Raw genomic sequence first — 19,799 nt, forward strand, 5'->3', positions numbered from 1 at the left:
GAGAATAACAAATATAACATCAAAACCAAATACATAAATTTGGGATAGACAAGTACCTTGCCACGTCTTATCTCAATATCTCAACAATAAGAGAAAACACAAACGACTCAACGTTAAAATGCAACACACACAGAAACGAATAATATTATAACAATGGCCATCTTCCTGACTTGGTACAGGACACTTTTAAAGGGGAATAAAAGTGGTGGGTTGAACCTGGTTTTATGGCATGCCAAACCTCGCACTTTAATGGCAAAGTTAAATATAACATTGAAACTACAACATAATATTACAAGACTACAATACAAATAAAAAGGAGAACATATTAGACAAAGAAAAACATGTTTATTAGATAACAAAAAGCATCAGGTTTAAAATTCAATACGCAAGTCCACACAAGACTCACCAGTGACGCCCAGATATAAAAGATCGAAAGTGAAAAAAGTACAAAGTTGTACAGCACTGAAGATCAAAAGTTGAAAAGGTTTTGCCAAATACGGCATTGTTTGTATGCCCGGGATAAGAACATTCTTATTATTTAGAACAATTCATGCTATTGCAAACAGTAAATTTTATCAAATGAATATGAAAGAGATATACATAATGAAACTGAAGTATTAACTAATTACAGAAAACTAAACCCGAATACATAACGCCCAGATAACTAACCGTGAAATGGGAAATCTGTATTTGAGGTAGCACGTGATTGAAAAAAAAACCATGTCCTGCGTTATAGATTCATAATTTTATCCCTCATTTTTTCTACATGTTAAAAAAGGAGAGTGATTTGATAAAAAAAAATCAGGCCATTAGTTTTCTTGTTTGAATTGTTTTACATTGTTTTATCGGGACCTTTTTATAGCTGATTAGGCGGTATGGGCTTTGGTCATTGTTGAAGGCCGTACGGTGACCTATAGTTGTTAATGTCGGTGTCTTTTTGGTCTTTTGTGGATAGTTGTCTCATTGGCAATCATACCACATCTTCTTTTTTTTTATATTTTGTGTATAAACATGGATCAACAAGAGTAGTTTATATATCTCCAAGCTAGACAACTTGCTAAAATGGTTATGAAATGCATTTCCAGTGAGATTATGGAATTCTTATAGAAGTATACACCAATTTTCCTTGAAATAAATAATTCACTAAGAAACCCAATAAAACATGAACACTCACTAGATAATTGAATGAAAGCAATATTTATCTATGAACTATTCATCATATACAAGTTTCATTGCTTTAAGGTTAGAAAAGGCAAAAAATAGAATTTCAGTTAAATCTTAACTGTGTATATGCTGAATATCCAAAAAAGAGTCAACAACTTGAAGGCTGTAATTTGTTACTAGCATATTTGTTATATAAAATAAATAATGTAACATGAATTCTGACATCCCTAATTAACCCTTTCTCTTGCTCACTCTATCTCTTTTTAGCTCACTCGCTCGCTTTAGCTCACACACTCACTCTAGCCAAACTCAATCACTGTATCTTTCACTCGCTCACTCGCTCATTCACTCTTTCTGACATTCACTCTGTAGCTTACTCACTTTATCTCGTTCTCTCTTTTTTTCTCTATCGCTCATTCACTCACTCTCTCCCACTATCTCTCCAGCTCATTCACTCACTTTCTCTCCAGCTCATTCACTCACTCTCTCCACCTTACTCACTCACTCTCTCTACTGCTCATTCACTCACTCACTCTCTCTCCAACTCATTCACTCTCTCTAGCTCATTCACTCAATTTTCCTCCAGCTCACTACCCTCTCTCCAGCTCATTCACTCACTCTCTCTCAAGCTCATCCACTCTCTCCAGCTCATTCATTCACTCTAGCTCATTTACTCACTCTCCCTCCAGCTCACTACTCTATCTCCAGTTCATTCACTTACTCTCTCTCAAGCTCACTCACTCCATAATAATAATAATAATAATAATAATAATAATAATAATAATAATAATAATAATAATAATAATAATAATAATAATAATAATAATAATAATAATAATAATATTAATAATAATAATAATAATAATAATAATAATACCTTTATTTAAAGAGAGTAACTTATTTGGATTAAACTTATTTTCAATAAGGCTATCTATATATACATACAATGTTAACAATATGAATAAAACAAAATTAATCTACTTTTACACACATGCAAAGAATAGACGTATAGAAAGTAAAATAACAACAACAACAACAACATCTATGGTATACATTGTGGCTTAACTTAAAAATTTAACACTTTTCAAAATAAAATGAATTGTAAGAGTTTTTAAATGCAGATATACTTTTTGATTTTTTAATTTCACTGGACAATGAATTCATTCAATCTTTTGTCATTCACTGTATTGCTTAATCACTCCCTTCTCTCTCTCTTTCTCTCGCTTACTTACTCATTTACTCTCTCTCTAATTTTTCTCTGTCGCTCATTCACTCACATCCTCTGCGGCTCATTTACTCTCTCTCTCCAGCTCATTCACTGTCTCCCACTCACTCTCCAGCTCATTCACTCACTTTCTCTCCAGCTCATTCACTCTATCTCCAACTCATTCACTCACTCTCTCCAGCTTACTCACTCACTCTATCTACAGCTCATTCACTCACTCTCTCTCCAGCTCATTCACTCTCTCTCCAGTTCATTCATTCTCTCTAGCTCATTCATTCACTCTCCCTCCAGCTCACTACTATCTCTCCAGTTCATTCACTCACTCTCTCCAGCTTACCCACTGACTCTCTCTACAGTTCATTCACTCTCTCTCCAGCTCATTCACGCACTCTCTCTCTCTCTCAAGCTCATTCACTCTCTCTAGGTCATTCAGTCTCTCCCACTCTCTCCAGCTCATGCACTCACTTTCTTCCCAGCTCATTCACTCTCTCTCTCTCTCCAACTCATTCACGCACTGTCTCCAGCTTACTCACTCACTCTCTTTACAGCTTATTCACTCACTCTCTCTCTCCAGCTCATTCACTCTCTGTAGCTCATATACTCACTCTCTCACCAGCTCACTACTCTCTCTCCAGCTCATTCACTCACTCTCTCAAGCTCATTCACTCATTTACTCTCTCCATCTCATTCACTCACTCTCTCATTCTTACTTACCAATAATTATTACCTGTCCTTAGACATCCTCCTAGGCAATTAACAACCCAGTAGACTTAGTCCACTTCTATGCCTATGTATGATGACTGGCAGAAACAATGCTTATGTTCTACTCCGCTGTGAAAATTCACAGTTTATCCAGGAGAACACCGTTGTCTACCAGTATCAGGGAAGGTAGGCACACTCACCTTCAGATAAACTTCATTAGGTGAGGAGCAAGTTTAATTGTTTTTTGACATGAAACTTTAAATCTCAACCAAAAGGTTGTATGCTTTGGTATTTTTTACAAATGACTTCTTGCAGTTTTATCTTACAAAAGGATGTTTATGATATTTGGCTATTATTTGCATGATGGTTTTTCATCATTCTATGTACTTTTCAAATATAATTGTCGAAACATGTTTTATTTAATAAATTATTGAGAAAATTGCAAACATCCATATTAAAGGACGATAACTGCAATTGATATTATATTCAGATTGCTACCATGTGTCGGTGTGTGTTTTGTAGAAACAGTTTTCAACAAGATTCTCAGAAAGCTAGCGCACACTAAGTTTGTCAAACTTGGAAACATGGTAATATATCACCAAAATTTCGACAAAAAAGTACCAAAGTTGTGTAATCAACTTCAGTTAACGTTCAAAATCTATGGATCACAATTATAACGACTAGATTTTGACCGACTGCAAAAATTGATTCTAAAACCATAAAACTGGGTAGATATTATCATTAATAGGTGTAAAACCACTAATTCATAGCCCCATATTGCTTTCTATGTTAAATTCTGCAATTTCGAGCATTAATGGCTTCTTTGTCTTAAGTTCAAATAAAGTGGCAGATATTTCATGTCAAAACTATACCTAATCCTGACTTGTGCTGCAAAAATCAAGATACCTTTAATTGCATATTAATGCGTACTGGTTCCCTGAAGTTTGATGGTACAAAAACAGGAACTTCTGATCTGAGGAACAGGTCAAATATGCCCTTCTTTCAAATTTGTCATATACTTCTTTATAATTTAAATAAATCTTTCAACAAGGGTCCTACAGTGATCCCAAGTCCCAAAGCTTTTATTTGATACCACAAATAACCGAATATACTGACAATTGGCAAAGATACAGCTATGCGTAAGAACTATTTTGTTAAAAATATGTAATACTTTCTTGTATGTTCTTTCTGACTGGACCTGAATAAGTGGTTCTATACCTATAACAGCACTAAACTTGTTATATTGACTTCTGCTTGGCTTAATTTCCTTCTATGACCTATTTCTAACATTGAAAAACACATAAAGCTGTTGTTAAAACACTGTATAACTGAATTCCAGATCTAAATGGAATGGTAGTAACATATGCGTCTAACAAAGAAAACTACATCTGGATACTAATAGTGATAGATATGACACTTTTTCAATTTTACTAGTTTTGATTTGTTAAGAACTTCTCAAACAGCAGTGTTCTGACCTAAATGTCTTATTTCTATCAGAGATTCTTACTTGAATATAAAAACAGTGGTCCAAATATAAAATATAATTGATTATTTTATCCCCCATGTTTTCTACATGTTAAAAAAGGAGAGTGATTTGATAAAAAAAAAATCAGGCCATTAGTGTTCTTTTTTTAATTGTTTTGCATTGTCTTATCGGGGCCTTTTATAGCTGACTATGCGGTATGGGCTTTGCTCATTGTTGAAGGCCGTACGGTGACCTATAGTTGTTAATGTCTGTGTCATTTTGGTTTTTTGTGGATTGTTTTCTCATTGGCAATCATACCACATCTTCTTTTTTATATTTTGTGTGTAAACATGGATCAACAAGAGTAATTTATATATCTCCAAGCTAGACAACTTGCGAAAATGGTGTTGAAATGCATTTCCAGTGAGATTATGGAATTCTTATATAAGTATACACCAATTTTCCTTGAAATAAATAATTCACTAAGAAACCCAATAAAACATGAACACTTACTAGATAATTGAATAAAAGCAATATTTATCTATAAACTATTCATCATATACAAGTTTCATTGCTTTAAGTGTTAGAAAATACAAAAAATAGAATTTCAGGTAAAAGCTTAACTGTGTACATGCTGAATATCAAAAAAAGGGTAAACTACCTTAGTGTAACAATTTGAAGGCTGTAATTTGACATTCTAATGCAACAACGTTTGTAACGTTCATTTTGATTGGATAACGGCACTTTCTTACATGGCATCAATTGACAATTGAGTGCTATGGGACGTACGCGCAAGCGCAGACGGCACATGACAGATTTTAAATACATGTTGTAACGTTGTTTTCTGTCAGTTTCATTAGAATGGAGATAACAATATTGTATTTTAAGCTCCGACGGCATCAATTTGGGTTTTGATGGTCGCAAATACCCATTTACTGTCTCCGCTAACGCGTCGCCAGTTAACTTAATTTGCGACCATCAAATCCCCAATTGATGCCGTCGGAGCTTAAAATACAATACAATTATCTCCTAACTAGCATATTTGTTATATAAAATAAATAATGTAACATGAATTCTGACACCCCTCATTAACCCTTTCTCTTGCTCACTCTATCTCTATTTAGCTCATTCGCTCGCTCTAGCTCACGCACTCACTCTAGCCCACTCAATCACTGTATCTTTCACTCGCTCATTCACTCTTTCTGTCGCTTACTCACTCATTTTTCTCTATTGCTCATTCACTGACTCTCTCTCATTTTTTCTCTATCGCTCATTCACTCACTCTGCGTCTCATTTACTCTTTCTCCAGCTCATTCACTCATTTTTTCTCCGGCTCACTCTCTGTTATCCAGCTCACTCTAGCTCATTCACTCACTGTCACTCACTCTAGCTCATTCACTCAGTCTCTAGCTCATTCACTCTCTCTCTCTCTTTCTCCAGCTCCTTCACTCACTCTCTAGCTCATTCACTCACTCACGTTCCAGCTCATTCACTCACTCTCACTCACTCTAGCTCATTCACTCTCTCTCTCTCTTTCTCCAGCTCATTCACTCACTCTAGCTCATTCACTCACTCTCTAGCTCATTCACTCACTCTCTAGCTCATTCACTCACTCACGTTCCAGCTCATTCACTCACTCACTTTCCAGCTCATTCACTTACTCACTCTCCAGCTCATTCACCCACTCTCTCATTCTTACTTACCATCAAATATTACCTGTCCTTAGACATCCTCCTAGGCAATTAACAACCCAGTAGACTTAGTCCACTTCTATGCCTATGTATGATGACTGGCAGAAACAATGCTTATGTTCTACTCCGTTGTGAAAATTCACAGTTTATCCAGGAGAACACCGTTGTCTACCAGTATCAGGGAAGGAAGGCACACTCACCTTCAGTTAAACTTCATTAGGTGAGGAGCAAGTTTAATTGTTTTTTGACATGAAACTTTAAATCTCAACCAAAAGGTTGTATGCTTTGGTATTTTTACAAATGACTCCTTGCAGTTTTATCTTACAAAAGGATGTTTATGATATTTGGCTATTATTTGCATGATGGTTTTTCATCATTCTATGTACTTTTCAAATATAATTGTCGAAACATGTTTTATTTAATTAATTATTGAGAAAATTGCAAACATCCATATTAAAGGACGATAACTGCAATTGATATTATATTCAGATTGCTACCATGTGTCGGTGTGTGTTTTGTAGAAACAGTTTTCAACAAGATTCTCAGAAAGCTAGCGCACATTAAGTTTGTCAGACTTGGAAACATGGTAATATATCACCAAAATTTCGACAAAAAAGTACCAAAGTTGTGTAATCAACTTCAGTTATCGTTCAAAATCCATGGATCACAATTATAACGACTAGATTTTGACCGACTGCAATAATTGATTCTAAAACCATAAAACTGGGTAAAAATTATCATTAATAGGTGTAAAACCACTAATTCATAGCCCCATATGGCATTCTATATTAAATTCTGCAATTTCAAGCATTAATGGCTTCTGTGTCTTAAGTTCAAATAAAGTGGCAGATATGTCATGTCAAAACTGTACCTAATCCTGACTTATGCTGCAAAAATCAAGATACCTTTAATTGCATATTAGAGCGTACTGGTTCCCTGAAGTTTGATAGTACAAAAACAGGAACTTCTGATCTGAGGGACTGGTCAAATGTGTCCTTCTTTCAAAATTTCAAATACTTCTTTATAATTTGAATAAATCTTTCAACAAGGCTTTTACAGTGATCCCAAGTCCCAAATCTTTCATTTGATACCACAATTAACCGAATATACCGGCAATTTGCACAGATACAGCTATGCGTAAGAACTATTTTGTTAAAAAATATGTACTACTTTCTTGTATGTTCTTTCCGACTGGGCCTGAATAAGTGGTTCTATACCTATAACAGCACTAAACTTGTTGTATTGACTTCTGCTTGGCTTAATTTCCTTCTATGATATATTTCTAACATTGAAAAACATATACAGCTGTTGTTAAAACACTGTATAACTGAATTCCAGATCTAAATGGAATGGTAGTAACATATGCGTCAAACAAAGAAAACTACATCTGGATACTAATAGTGATAGATATGACACTTTTTCAATTTTACTAGTTTTGATTTGTTAAGGACTTCTCAAACAGCAGTGTTCTGACCTAAATGTCTTATTTCTATCAGAGATTCTTACTTGAATATAAATACAGTGGTCCAAATATAAAATATAATTGATAATGTTATCCCCCATTTTTTCTACATGTTAAAAAAGGGGAGTGATTTGATAAAAAAAAATCAGGCCATTAGTGTTCTTGTTTGAATTGTTTTACATTGTCTTATCGGGGCCTTTTATAGCTGACTATGCGGTATGGGCTTTGTTCACTGTTGAAGGGCGAACGGTGACCTATAGTTGTTAATATCTGTGTCATTTTGTTTTTTTGTGGATAGTTGTCTCATTGGCAATCATACCACATCTTCTTTTTTATATTTTGTGTATAAACATGGATAAACAAGAGTAATTTATATATCTCCAAGCTAGACAAATTGCGAAAATGCTGTTGAAATGCATTTTCATTGAGATTATGGAATTCTTATATAAGTATACACCAATTTTCCTTGAAATAAATAATTCACTAAGAAACCCAATAAAACATGAACACTCACTTGATAATTGAATAAAAGCAATATTTATCTATAAACTATTCATCATATACAAGTTTCATTGCTTTAAGTGTTAGAAAATACAAAAAATAGAATTTCAGGTAAAAGCTTAACTGTGTACATGCTGAATATAAAAAAAGGGTAAACTACCTTAGTGTAACAATTTGAAGGCTGTAATTTGACATTCTAATGCAACAACGTTTGTAACGTTCATTTTGATTGGATAACGGCACTTTCTTACATGGCATCAATTGACAATTGAGTGCTATGGGACGTACGCGCAAGCGCAGACGGCACATGACAGATTTTAAATACATGTTGTAACGTTGTTTTCTGTCAGTTTCATTAGAATGGAGATAACAATATTGTATTTTAAGCTCCGACGGCATCAATTTGGGTTTTGATGGTCGCAAATACCCATTTACTGTCTCCGCTAACGCGTCGCCAGTTAACTTAATTTGCGACCATCAAATCCCCAATTGATGCCGTCGGAGCTTAAAATACAATACAGTTATCTCCTAACTAGCATATTTGTTATATAAAATAAATAATGTAACATGAATTCTGACACCCCTCATTAACCCTTTCTCTTGCTCACTCTATCTCTATTTAGCTCATTCGCTCGCTCTAGCTCACGCACTCACTCTAGCCCACTCAATCACTGTATCTTTCACTCGCTCATTCACTCTTTCTGTCGCTTACTCACTCATTTTTCTCTATCGCTCATTCACTGACTCTCTCTCATTTTTTCTCTATCGCTCATTCACTCACTCTGCGTCTCATTTACTCTTTCTCCAGCTCATTCACTCATTTTTTCTCCGGCTCATTTACTCTCTGTATCCAGCTCATTCACTCTCTGTTATCCAGCTCATTCACTCACTCTCACTCACTCTAGCTCATTCACTCACTGTCACTCACTCTAGCTCATTCACTCAGTCACTTTCCAGCTCATTCACTCTCTCTCTCTCTTTCTCCAGCTCATTCACTCACTCTAGCTCATTCACTCACTCTCTAGCTCATTCACTCACTCTCTAGCTCATTCACTCACTCTCTAGCTCATTCACTCACTCTCTAGCTCATTTACTCACTCACGTTCCAGCTCATTTACTCACTCACGTTCCAGCTCATTCACTCACTCACTTTCCAGCTCATTCACTTACTCACTCTCCAGGTCATTCACTCACTCTCTCATTCTTACTTACCATCAAATATTACCTGTCCTTAGACATCCTCCTAGGCAATTAACAACCCAGTAGACTTAGTCCACTTCTATGCCTATGTATGATGACTGGCAGAAACAATGCTTATGTTCTACTCCGTTGTGAAAATTCACAGTTTATCCAGGAGAACACCGTTGTCTACCAGTATCAGGGAAGGAAGGCACACTCACCTTCAGTTAAACTTCATTAGGTGAGGAGCAAGTTTAATTGTTTTTTGACATGAAACTTTAAATCTCAACCAAAAGGTTGTATGCTTTGGTATTTTTACAAATGACTCCTTGCAGTTTTATCTTACAAAAGGATGTTTATGATATTGGGCTATTATTTGCATGATGGTTTTTCATCATTCTATGTACTTTTCAAATATAATTGTCGAAACAAGTTTTATTTAATAAATTATTGAGAAAATTGCAAACATCCATATCAAAGGACGATAACTGCAATTGATATTATATTCAGATTGCTACCATGTGTCGGTGTGTGTTTTGTAGAAACAGTTTTCAACAAGATTCTCAGAAAGCTAGCGCACACTAAGTTTGTCAGACTTGGAAACATGGTAATATATCACCAAAATTTCGACAAAAAAGTACCAAAGTTGTGTAATCAACTTCAGTTATCGTTCAAAATCCATGGATCACAATTATAACGACTAGATTTTGACCGACTGCAATAATTGATTCTAAAACCATAAAACTGGGTAAAAATTATCATTAATAGGTGTAAAACCACTAATTCATAGCCCCATATGGCATTCTATATTAAATTCTGCAATTTCAAGCATTAATGGCTTCTGTGTCTTAAGTTCAAATAAAGTGGCAGATATGTCATGTCAAAACTGTACCTAATCCTGACTTATGCTGCAAAAATCAAGATACCTTTAATTGCATATTAGAGCGTACTGGTTCCCTGAAGTTTGATAGTACAAAAACAGGAACTTCTGATCTGAGGGACTGGTCAAATGTGTCCTTCTTTCAAAATTTCAAATACTTCTTTATAATTTGAATAAATCTTTCAACAAGGCTTTTACAGTGATCCCAAGTCCCAAATCTTTCATTTGATACCACAATTAACCGAATATACCGGCAATTTGCACAGATACAGCTATGCGTAAGAACTATTTTGTTAAAAAATATGTACTACTTTCTTGTATGTTCTTTCCGACTGGGCCTGAATAAGTGGTTCTATACCTATAACAGCACTAAACTTGTTGTATTGACTTCTGCTTGGCTTAATTTCCTTCTATGATATATTTCTAACATTGAAAAACATATACAGCTGTTGTTAAAACACTGTATAACTGAATTCCAGATCTAAATGGAATGGTAGTAACATATGCGTCAAACAAAGAAAACTACATCTGGATACTAATAGTGATAGATATGACACTTTTTCAATTTTACTAGTTTTGATTTGTTCGCGGGTACGTTAAGGCTGTTTCAAATTATAATTCCTTTAAAATTCTATCAAATCGCTATCTATTCTAAATATTGCTGAAAATCGTTTTATTGGACATTCGAGGCATTCATATATGGGTGATATCAATTCAAAAGATTCTAAAATTTCATTTTTTTCTACTTTCACTTTCATGGGAATTTCCCCGTAGCTGTCACGTGACTTATTTGATATAAATAAATCTCTGCACCTTTAAATGATTTGCACAACCTTTTATCTTCATATTTATACAGTAAACTTTGGATGTATCAACTCTTTTCTTTATATATTTTCAGGAAATTGCTGGCGATAACAGTGCTGACAGCGTGAATGAATGTAAAAACGTAGTTTAATAGGCCGGAGGTTGAATTTCTACAAATTCTACACCTTTCAAGGATGATAATGTTCTACGACAAAATGAGACAACCAAGCGCCAGATGTGTTGCAATTGTCCAATAAATTCTGAAAAGATTGGTTATCTGTACAAGTCTAGACGTTTCCGATAAAAGGTTGAACAGATCGAAAATAAAAAACTAGATAACATTTCCGACAAGGTCGTCATTGTTTACAAACGCTCGAGTGATCCAGGAGAAAGAGCAAAGGGAAATAATCGATAATAAAGTATTTTTGGCGCAAATTTTTCAAATTGTATTAACTATTACAAGTTCATTTTTCTCACTTATTAGTGTTCAATAAATATATAGAATATTAAAACATGGATAATTGTTGTTTATTGTTAATTATTAGCACTTATATTTATATAAAATAAAAAAGGGGGGAGGGAGCAGTTCTGTGTTTTATCTCAAGTATTTTGTACATCTCAGAATACCGTACACAGCAGACAAAAGTTTTAACTTACCTTATTAAAAACCATCACTCTTTTTTTAATTTCCAAACAAGAAGAAAAGTTGCTCATAAAATACTTTACTGTCCATGTCTTTGTCCATTGAAGGATCCCATAAATTGGTCCCATGGTAACATAAGAAAGAAAAAAAACTCCTCACTATTAAAAATGCATTTTTTTCCATGTTTTTTTTTAATGTTATTTCATCAGTTATGTAGTCGAAATCTTTTTTTTGTTGGTTATTTTTTTCCTGAAATATTTCTTTATAAAATAATCTTTTTTCACTTTGAAAATCTCAATCCACACTTCTCATAATTTAAGAAAAATTATGTACAGCTTGCCATCATTTTATGAACACCCTGAAAATATTTATTTCATTTATTAACTTTCTTTTTCTGCATTACTGATCTTTACTGCATACCACTTCCTTTCCTGATTTTTCCTGATAAGAAGAATGAGTTAACAAGAATTTTTATCAATCTAGTTTATTAGACAACATCAATGAATACAACATGAAGCAAAAGTCATAGTAACAGTTATATTCAAGAACATTTTTCTATTTAATAATTATTTTTGACATTTACAATGAACATCTGCAATTTTGCAAAAGTGATTATTTCAAGGTCAACAAAAGATTCCACATCTATCAACTATTTCAATAACCCACATAGCAGATCGGAGCAAAATACTTTGACCCCTGTATATAATTCATCTTTATCACTGAAACAGCGCCATGAAAACTATTCTCTATTTATGCATAAATATCCATCTATGCAAATCAACAATTTTAAGTTATATTGTCAAAAAACAGCAAGGATTCAGGAGTATGTAACAAATGCAAAATACTATGACAACAGAAATCAAGGTGGAGAAAGGGAGACATTTATTAACCATTTCAAATTAATTCAATGGTTGAAAATTTCTGAAACAGAACGCAAACAGCACAAACTAGAAAACTGTATGCCTTGTAACACCACACATATAGAAATTTCTAAAATTCATAAATCTGTCTCAGAGACGTCCATTCAAATCTTGAATTTAAGTGAACAGATAGTAGAAAATGTTTCATCTATATTACCAACTAGCACAGCAACAAAAGGTAAAAAGACAGCACAAGCTTTAATTAATGTCTTAAATCCATTGTTTGAAAACCAGTTCCAAAAATCTTTTGAAAAATCTGCTGCAGAAGCATTACATTTATCACCTATTGAGAAATCAGCTGATAAAAATAAAAAAGAACTAACTTTACTGAAGAAAAACAAAACCCAAATTATTGAAGCTATAAGTGTCAATGACAGAGATGTTGAGAATTTCCTAGCTTCAGGAAAGTCATTTAGACAACATGATCGAGAGAGAATGCATCTGTTCGAGAGCAAGGCGAATGCTGAGGAAGAAACCAAAAAAAGACTGGAAAAGGAACAAAAGGGTCAAGTTGTCCTTAAGAAACATCATGGAAACTTTTCGAATTATACCTTTAACAAAGATGAGTTCCTTGTAGAGATTAAGTCTTTAATGGAAAAAGGTATTGTTAATTGGACAAGACTAGGGAAAAAATATGACGTCACAAACAAGATAACAGGAAACAAGCCCCAAAATGCTGGCCAAGTTTTATTTATGTTTGCCAAAGCAAATGGAATAGATATAATGTCTTTTAATAAACATAAAGCAGTTTCAGGCAGGGATATCTTAAGGAGGGTGAGAAGACCAAAGAAAAAGATAATGAAAAAATTATCTATTCCAACACCAAGATCATCAAAGAAATTTAAAGAAGTTATCAAACAAAAACTTGCTGATGGTACAATCTATCTTGGAAACCAAATTGCCCCGAAAACGGTTATTTCAAGTTGTATAAGTAAAGAGGGAAATCTGACGGAAAATAAAGTAATTGTTTACAGTCGAATTATTGGGTTACAAAAAATCATCTTAAGTGAATTATCCCGTCTTCAGAAATCAGGGATTTTGTTAGTACATACTGATGAATATTACGACACGTTGACAGAGGATAAGATAAGACAAAGATTACAATTTCTAGGGGAGGAAACGAGCGTTAGCTGTCAAGATATGAGACTGAAGTTAAAAAATATTGAGAGAACCTTCAAATTGAAAATGTGGCATGACCACTCTGATATTTTGAACCACTCCTTTGTCAATTTTATGACCACAATCATGTTTGATGCAGCCAATTTCATGACAGACAATGAATATCAAACACTAGCAAGGACAACATCATCAACCAATGTACAGTCTATTGTAGAGAAACCCCAGTTATACATACTTGGGAGATCAGGTAAATTGATAAATATATATATCTATATAACAATAATAACTTAAGTAATAATAAGTTATAACAAATGACAAAAACTAGGCTTGGAACAATATAAACAAGAATGTGTTCATAGTACAAGGATGCCCGACTTGCACGATCATTTTCTTTGTTCGGTTCACTTTGAAAAACTCCAATTTGGCATAAGAAATACCTCAACCAAAAACATTAACATGGTCGAACAGTTGCAAAAACCAGAAAACATAGTGCCCATAAATGGGGCAAAAGGTTAACCAGAACTAAAAGGCGAAACAAATTAGTGAAGGAATCAATATTTAACAATTTCATAATATTAAGGAGTGGGTATCAATGAAACCTGTGACTCAATTCATATTCAAAATGTAGCAAAAGATATTCATAAAAAAAAGTATTAAAAAAAATGTTTGAATGAAATTATCTCCCCTTATCAGGACAATAAAATGAAAACAGATAGCTATTATAAAGTCCACAAGATTTCTCTATTTCACAAAAAAAAAAGTTGTCACTTTGCAATAACTATAATCCTTGCGTGCAAATAAAAATACAATGTACCAAATTGGAAGTTTGAGAAAAAAATCCATATGATCTTACATTTTTTTTAGTATTGTTGATATACTTTTTTCATACAAAATATACATATTTTCTTACAATTGCCAAATTAATATAACATATGGGTCTATACAACTATTGAATGGAAACCCTGATATCAAAACAGGCATTACATTTTTAAATACAAAAAAAATAATTCCTAATGAATATAAAAAAACAAAATGCTTTCAATTCTTAAAATAAAATCTCACCAAGGATGTACTTGGGTGAAATTAAATAAATTAAGAATTTAAAATTGATACTTTTACCCAAAAGAGCATCAGATCAGGATCAGGATTAAAATGAGCTAAAATATTGAAAGCTCTTAAAATATGGCGGTATAAGACAGACTCGGATTTTTACATTATTTGGGTCTAAAATCCAAAGAAAGAAAAACAATTGTCTGCTTAAATTTTGGAAAATAACTTTTATGAGCTATCAAGTCTTACATATATATATATAAATATGAAAAAAATAATGTGTCTTATTTGGCAAAATAGTTTAGATAGTATTGTAGGGAAAACACCAAGGAGTCTTGAACATCTGAAACAGATTCAAAAACCTCACCCAAGTTCATCCTTAATACAATAAATTATTTATATAAAAAACAAAAACATTGTGCAGAAAAACATCATGTTTTTAGGTGTTTCTTTTCCTAATTTACTGACCTCTACAAACAATAATATAAATGAAATGCAAATTTCTTATAAACAACAACATTGCATGAATGCAACACCTTTAATAAATATTTCAATCTATTCATATGTGACCTAAGATATGTTTCAAAATTTACATGATTTATGAATTTTAAGGTATCAAAAACAGTTTACATACAATGCATTAAAGTTAATTTACACACCTTAGTTACATAGTCATGATAGTCATCAGTACAAATAAAGTGAAATACTTCTAATAATTTAAAAAATTACAATTTTTCATGTTTCAGCAAGCAAAGATATTGACCAGATAAGTTACACTGAAGCAAGGATTGAAGACCTAAAACAATTGACAAACAAAATAAGGTACGGAGACGTAGACCTAGTTTTCAAACTTAGACTTTTCAGTGGCGATGGACCAGCCAGGCAATTTAAGGCAGGACAACAGAGAGGGGGAAACTATAGCTGTATTTGCGGTGTAGAAAGTAAAAGCCACATGAATTTGGAATGCTGCTATCAAATGACGCCCCTAGATCTTGAGGATAGAAGAAAACTTGTTGTTGAGGGTTCCTGCTGGAGGAAAATTAAGGACGGAATAATAAATCCATTTCAAAACTTAAAAAAGGAAGAATTAATTGATGAGCTTGAAGAAAGGGGGGTTGATACTTTTCATATGAATTTAAAGTCAAGATTACAGGCAGAGTTAACCTCAGTACTCCATGGAATATGTAGACCCCCTGCGTTACTAATGACACAACCCGATAAAACATCAACAGAAATGAATATTGAAGGCTATGAAGTAATGCCCTGTGAACCATTACATGATATATGTAACATCGTACAAAACATAATTACTGAACTTCCCCACCATGTAGAAAATAAAGAAACAAAAGCTGAATTAGAAAATTTTTGTTCAAAGACCATTGGGGATAAAAATCAAATTAAGGGTTCTGACGCAAGGCATTTTGCTATACAACTAGCTCAATATGTATCAACTGAACAACAGCATAATAAAATTTCTGAAGATACAGTTAACCTTATTCAAGTATTAGTTGAAATAATCAACATTGCATACAGCTCAGAGGAGAAAAGATCACCACGGCAGATACTACGGTTGTATAACCTTACTTTTTTATTTGGAGTATTAACAAAATCTGTAATAGGAACACCAGTGAAAATAACCACCAGAAAACTGTACGGTTGCCATTTCCACAGTTTAGTTGTTCATTTACCAGAAGTGTACCGGATTATAAATACAAAATCAATTTTATGTGAACAGGAAGAACGATCATTTGGAAGCTTAAGGAGATTCGCGTTAACTACAACTAATAGGAAACCCGGTTGGATAATAGACAACACAATTATACGATACAATGCGCAACAGAAAAGTGATGATAGATGCGACTCATTTGCAAAGCAAGACTCAACCATCAGTGGTCAAGCTAAGCGTCTACCACACAGGAAAAATACAATCTTCACAAAGAAACTGCTATCAGGAAAATCATCAGTTGTCCAATCTCATTTGGCAAGAATAGCAGATTTCATTATCCCTGGTGATCAGATCTGGTGGCATTATGATGGTGAAAATGTTGTATTCCACGACAGCATTGATGAACCAAACTTCAGACTGGAGGGTCCTCCACTGTCAAATTACCGTTCAACGTCACTGAAAAAAGAAATAACTAGTGTAAATAGAATCTGGGAAAGCTGTATTGCATCAGTCAAATTACAGAAACTCATTGTACCAATACTAAGACTAAAAACTAGGGAGAATGGAAAGCTTGTTTTCCTTGACACACAGATCAGATCAGGTGTGTATAATTCTTTTATAAAATATAGAGTGCTTAAACATCAATTATGTATAAAGTATATAAAAAAATTGTTTACATAAATGGTAAAACTTGCTACATAATTGTCAAAAGTTTAAAATAGTAGACTGATGTCCAGAAAACCATGAGATATGAATATTGTTATTTGACATATTATTTAGAAAGATCACATCCTAAGGAACATATGTACCAAAAAGCTTCAAGCTGATATTGCTTAAACTCAACCATTTACCATTACCAAATAATTTAGCCAAATACAGGACTGTAAGGCAAAAAGAGCAGAGACTGGAAAACTTAAGTTTTTTAACATTTCCAATTTTTTTTTTATCACTTTCAAAGTTAGAAACCTTTGAGTCATGCTAATTAATTGGGTGGTTACTAGTAATATTTTGCAAAAACAGAACATTTTTCTTTTGAAAGAAGATTTTAAAAAACATGAATTCTCATTTTTTTCAGCAGCAGTAAAATCCGTTGCAAAAATTAGCAAAGAAAAAGCAATAATACCACCGAAGAAACCTAATGGTAAGCCAGATATACAAGAGTAATGATCAAAATGCTTTGAACTTTACAAGAATGTGACTACAACTTTATCAATATAAAAACCCTACATAAAATACTTTTAATTTTTACAGATGTAAAGGTTGAAAAATTGACTGATTAAAAAACAACCCCATGTTAACTGTTTAATTCATACCATTAATTGTTTGATTATTCCTTTTTATCAAAATTCTGCATTCTTGATGTCACATCAATAATATTCGCTACATATGTCCGCTGAAACATAAGGGTAAGCATTAGTAATTATAAAAAGCATATTTGGTAAAGTTCTTCAACACTGAACTAAGTAATAAACATGTTCTGTTGTTCATTCTTTTTATATCATGATTGCTTGTGTTATTTTTTAAGTGAAAAAATATTCGATCTGCCTCCATTTTTTCAGATGACATATTGGGTGACCTCTCCACAACAGAGGAACCAATCATTCAAGGTAATTTATAGACATAAGAATAAACTATAACCATGGATAAGACATGTAAGAGACTGGAGTGAATTGAAACAACACACTTAAAATCTGTATGAGAACAGTAGTCTATATTTCACTCTGTCAAAGTTTTCTATGAAATCTTTGTGTAAGGAAGCATGAAAGTGAGATAAATGTGAGCCAAAATTTGTTCCTGTGAAAACAGTTCCAGGGGAACTTATAACCAGGAAATATGTCCTGGGAGAACTTTTTTCGTAGACAATTTCTATATAATTTGTTCCATCTCAATTTAGTAAGTTGCACACTTTACCTTGTGAAATAACTTGGTGAAATTTGTTCCTTACCTTGTAATTTACAAAACTCACAGCTAAATCAATATGTTTATCAAATTTCTAAATTACAGCCAAATGTATTGAATGTGTAGGTAAAGGTAATATGTTTAGTTAGCTTGCTTGCTAGCTGTACCACAAAGTCATTATTCATTTATTATGTCTGGTAAAATACCCTCCTTTAAGAGTAGACGAGTCCTGGGGATAACCAACTGAATAGAAAAATGTGATAATATGCATGTTATTGTTCATGACTGACAAACATGAATGGAATTCATTGGTAAAACGTTTCATTTTCTAATTATTAAATAGGTTTTTGATTTGTGTCAAAACTGGGTTGCCGACTAAGAACCTTAAAATAAAAGTTGGTTTTTACCAGTTTTAAGTTGTTTTTTTCCCCTCCAGATAAAGAACAGGAAGTTGAAGAACCTGCGTTAATTCCTTATGACCAGGAAAGCTGCAGCAATCAGGAGGAACAAACATCAATTCTCAGTGATATATTGCCAGGTATCTACTGAAATAGATATTAGATAACAATTCATGTATACATTTATTGCCATGGAAACATAAAATCAGCAGAAAAATGGTGGAATTTAATTTTTTTCAACTAATTTAGTAGTTTCACTTAATCAACCTACTGAAATCTGGAATAAAATAGTTATTAAATCAATTGAACAAAATAAGACTCAATACTTCCTTTTTTAATGTTTAGAATAAAATGATTTGCTGAGCCCAGCCTGCTACTACCCTAGAGATTGAACCCTGAACTGTTGGGATCAATTTTGACACACTATTTTTTGCATCATTCTGTCTAAATTTCGAATGTGATCAAATTTTTGACATAACAGAGTTTTTTGACACAAATAACTTTTTTTTTTTTTTTTTACATTTATTGGAATTTATTTAAATTGCATCACATTTTTATCTTTTAAATACATGAATCATGCACAACTGCAGAACTTGAAAAGCTAAACAGCATATTTGAATTTAAAATAATTGGTTGAAACATTCTGGCATTTCATATGTTGACAACTGTGCACACAACTATTGTACTTTATAGATTAATAACAAAAGTTTTCCATTGAAAACACAGAAACATAAATTTAAAATAGGTGCATTAACATTTCAGAGCAGAACAAATGCCCACCTATACAAGAAAGTGGCAAGAATACAGTCACACTGACAGCTGAAGTTCATGCTTTTGGTAAGTTTTGTATATACCAGGAAGGTTAACAAACATTGTTTTAATCCTATACTTACAAATTTATACTGATAGCAAATATACTGCAACAATGGACAAGGATAAATACTAGGCCAGGATTTGAACCTGGAACCTCCTCAACTTTGTTGAGTTGCTCTTCCATCTGAGCTACCTAGTTTTGTATTAGGAACAAATTT

General features: G+C 33.2%; 1 long non-coding RNA gene across 1 annotated transcript; it reads right to left on the minus strand.

Moving 5' to 3' along the window:
* Window positions 1–16,745: 16,745 nt before the first annotated feature.
* Window positions 16,746–19,126, minus strand: LOC134682040 (uncharacterized). Its single transcript, XR_010100768.1, has 3 exons — window positions 18,778–19,126; window positions 17,785–17,864; window positions 16,746–16,927 (listed from the first exon to the last, which is right to left on the minus strand). It is a non-coding gene; the product is annotated as an uncharacterized LOC134682040 (long non-coding RNA).
* Between the last annotated feature and the right edge of the window lie 673 nt (window positions 19,127–19,799).

This window comes from Mytilus trossulus, chromosome 8 (assembly GCF_036588685.1).
Source record: "Mytilus trossulus isolate FHL-02 chromosome 8, PNRI_Mtr1.1.1.hap1, whole genome shotgun sequence".
NCBI classification, from domain to species: domain Eukaryota; kingdom Metazoa; phylum Mollusca; class Bivalvia; order Mytilida; family Mytilidae; genus Mytilus; species Mytilus trossulus.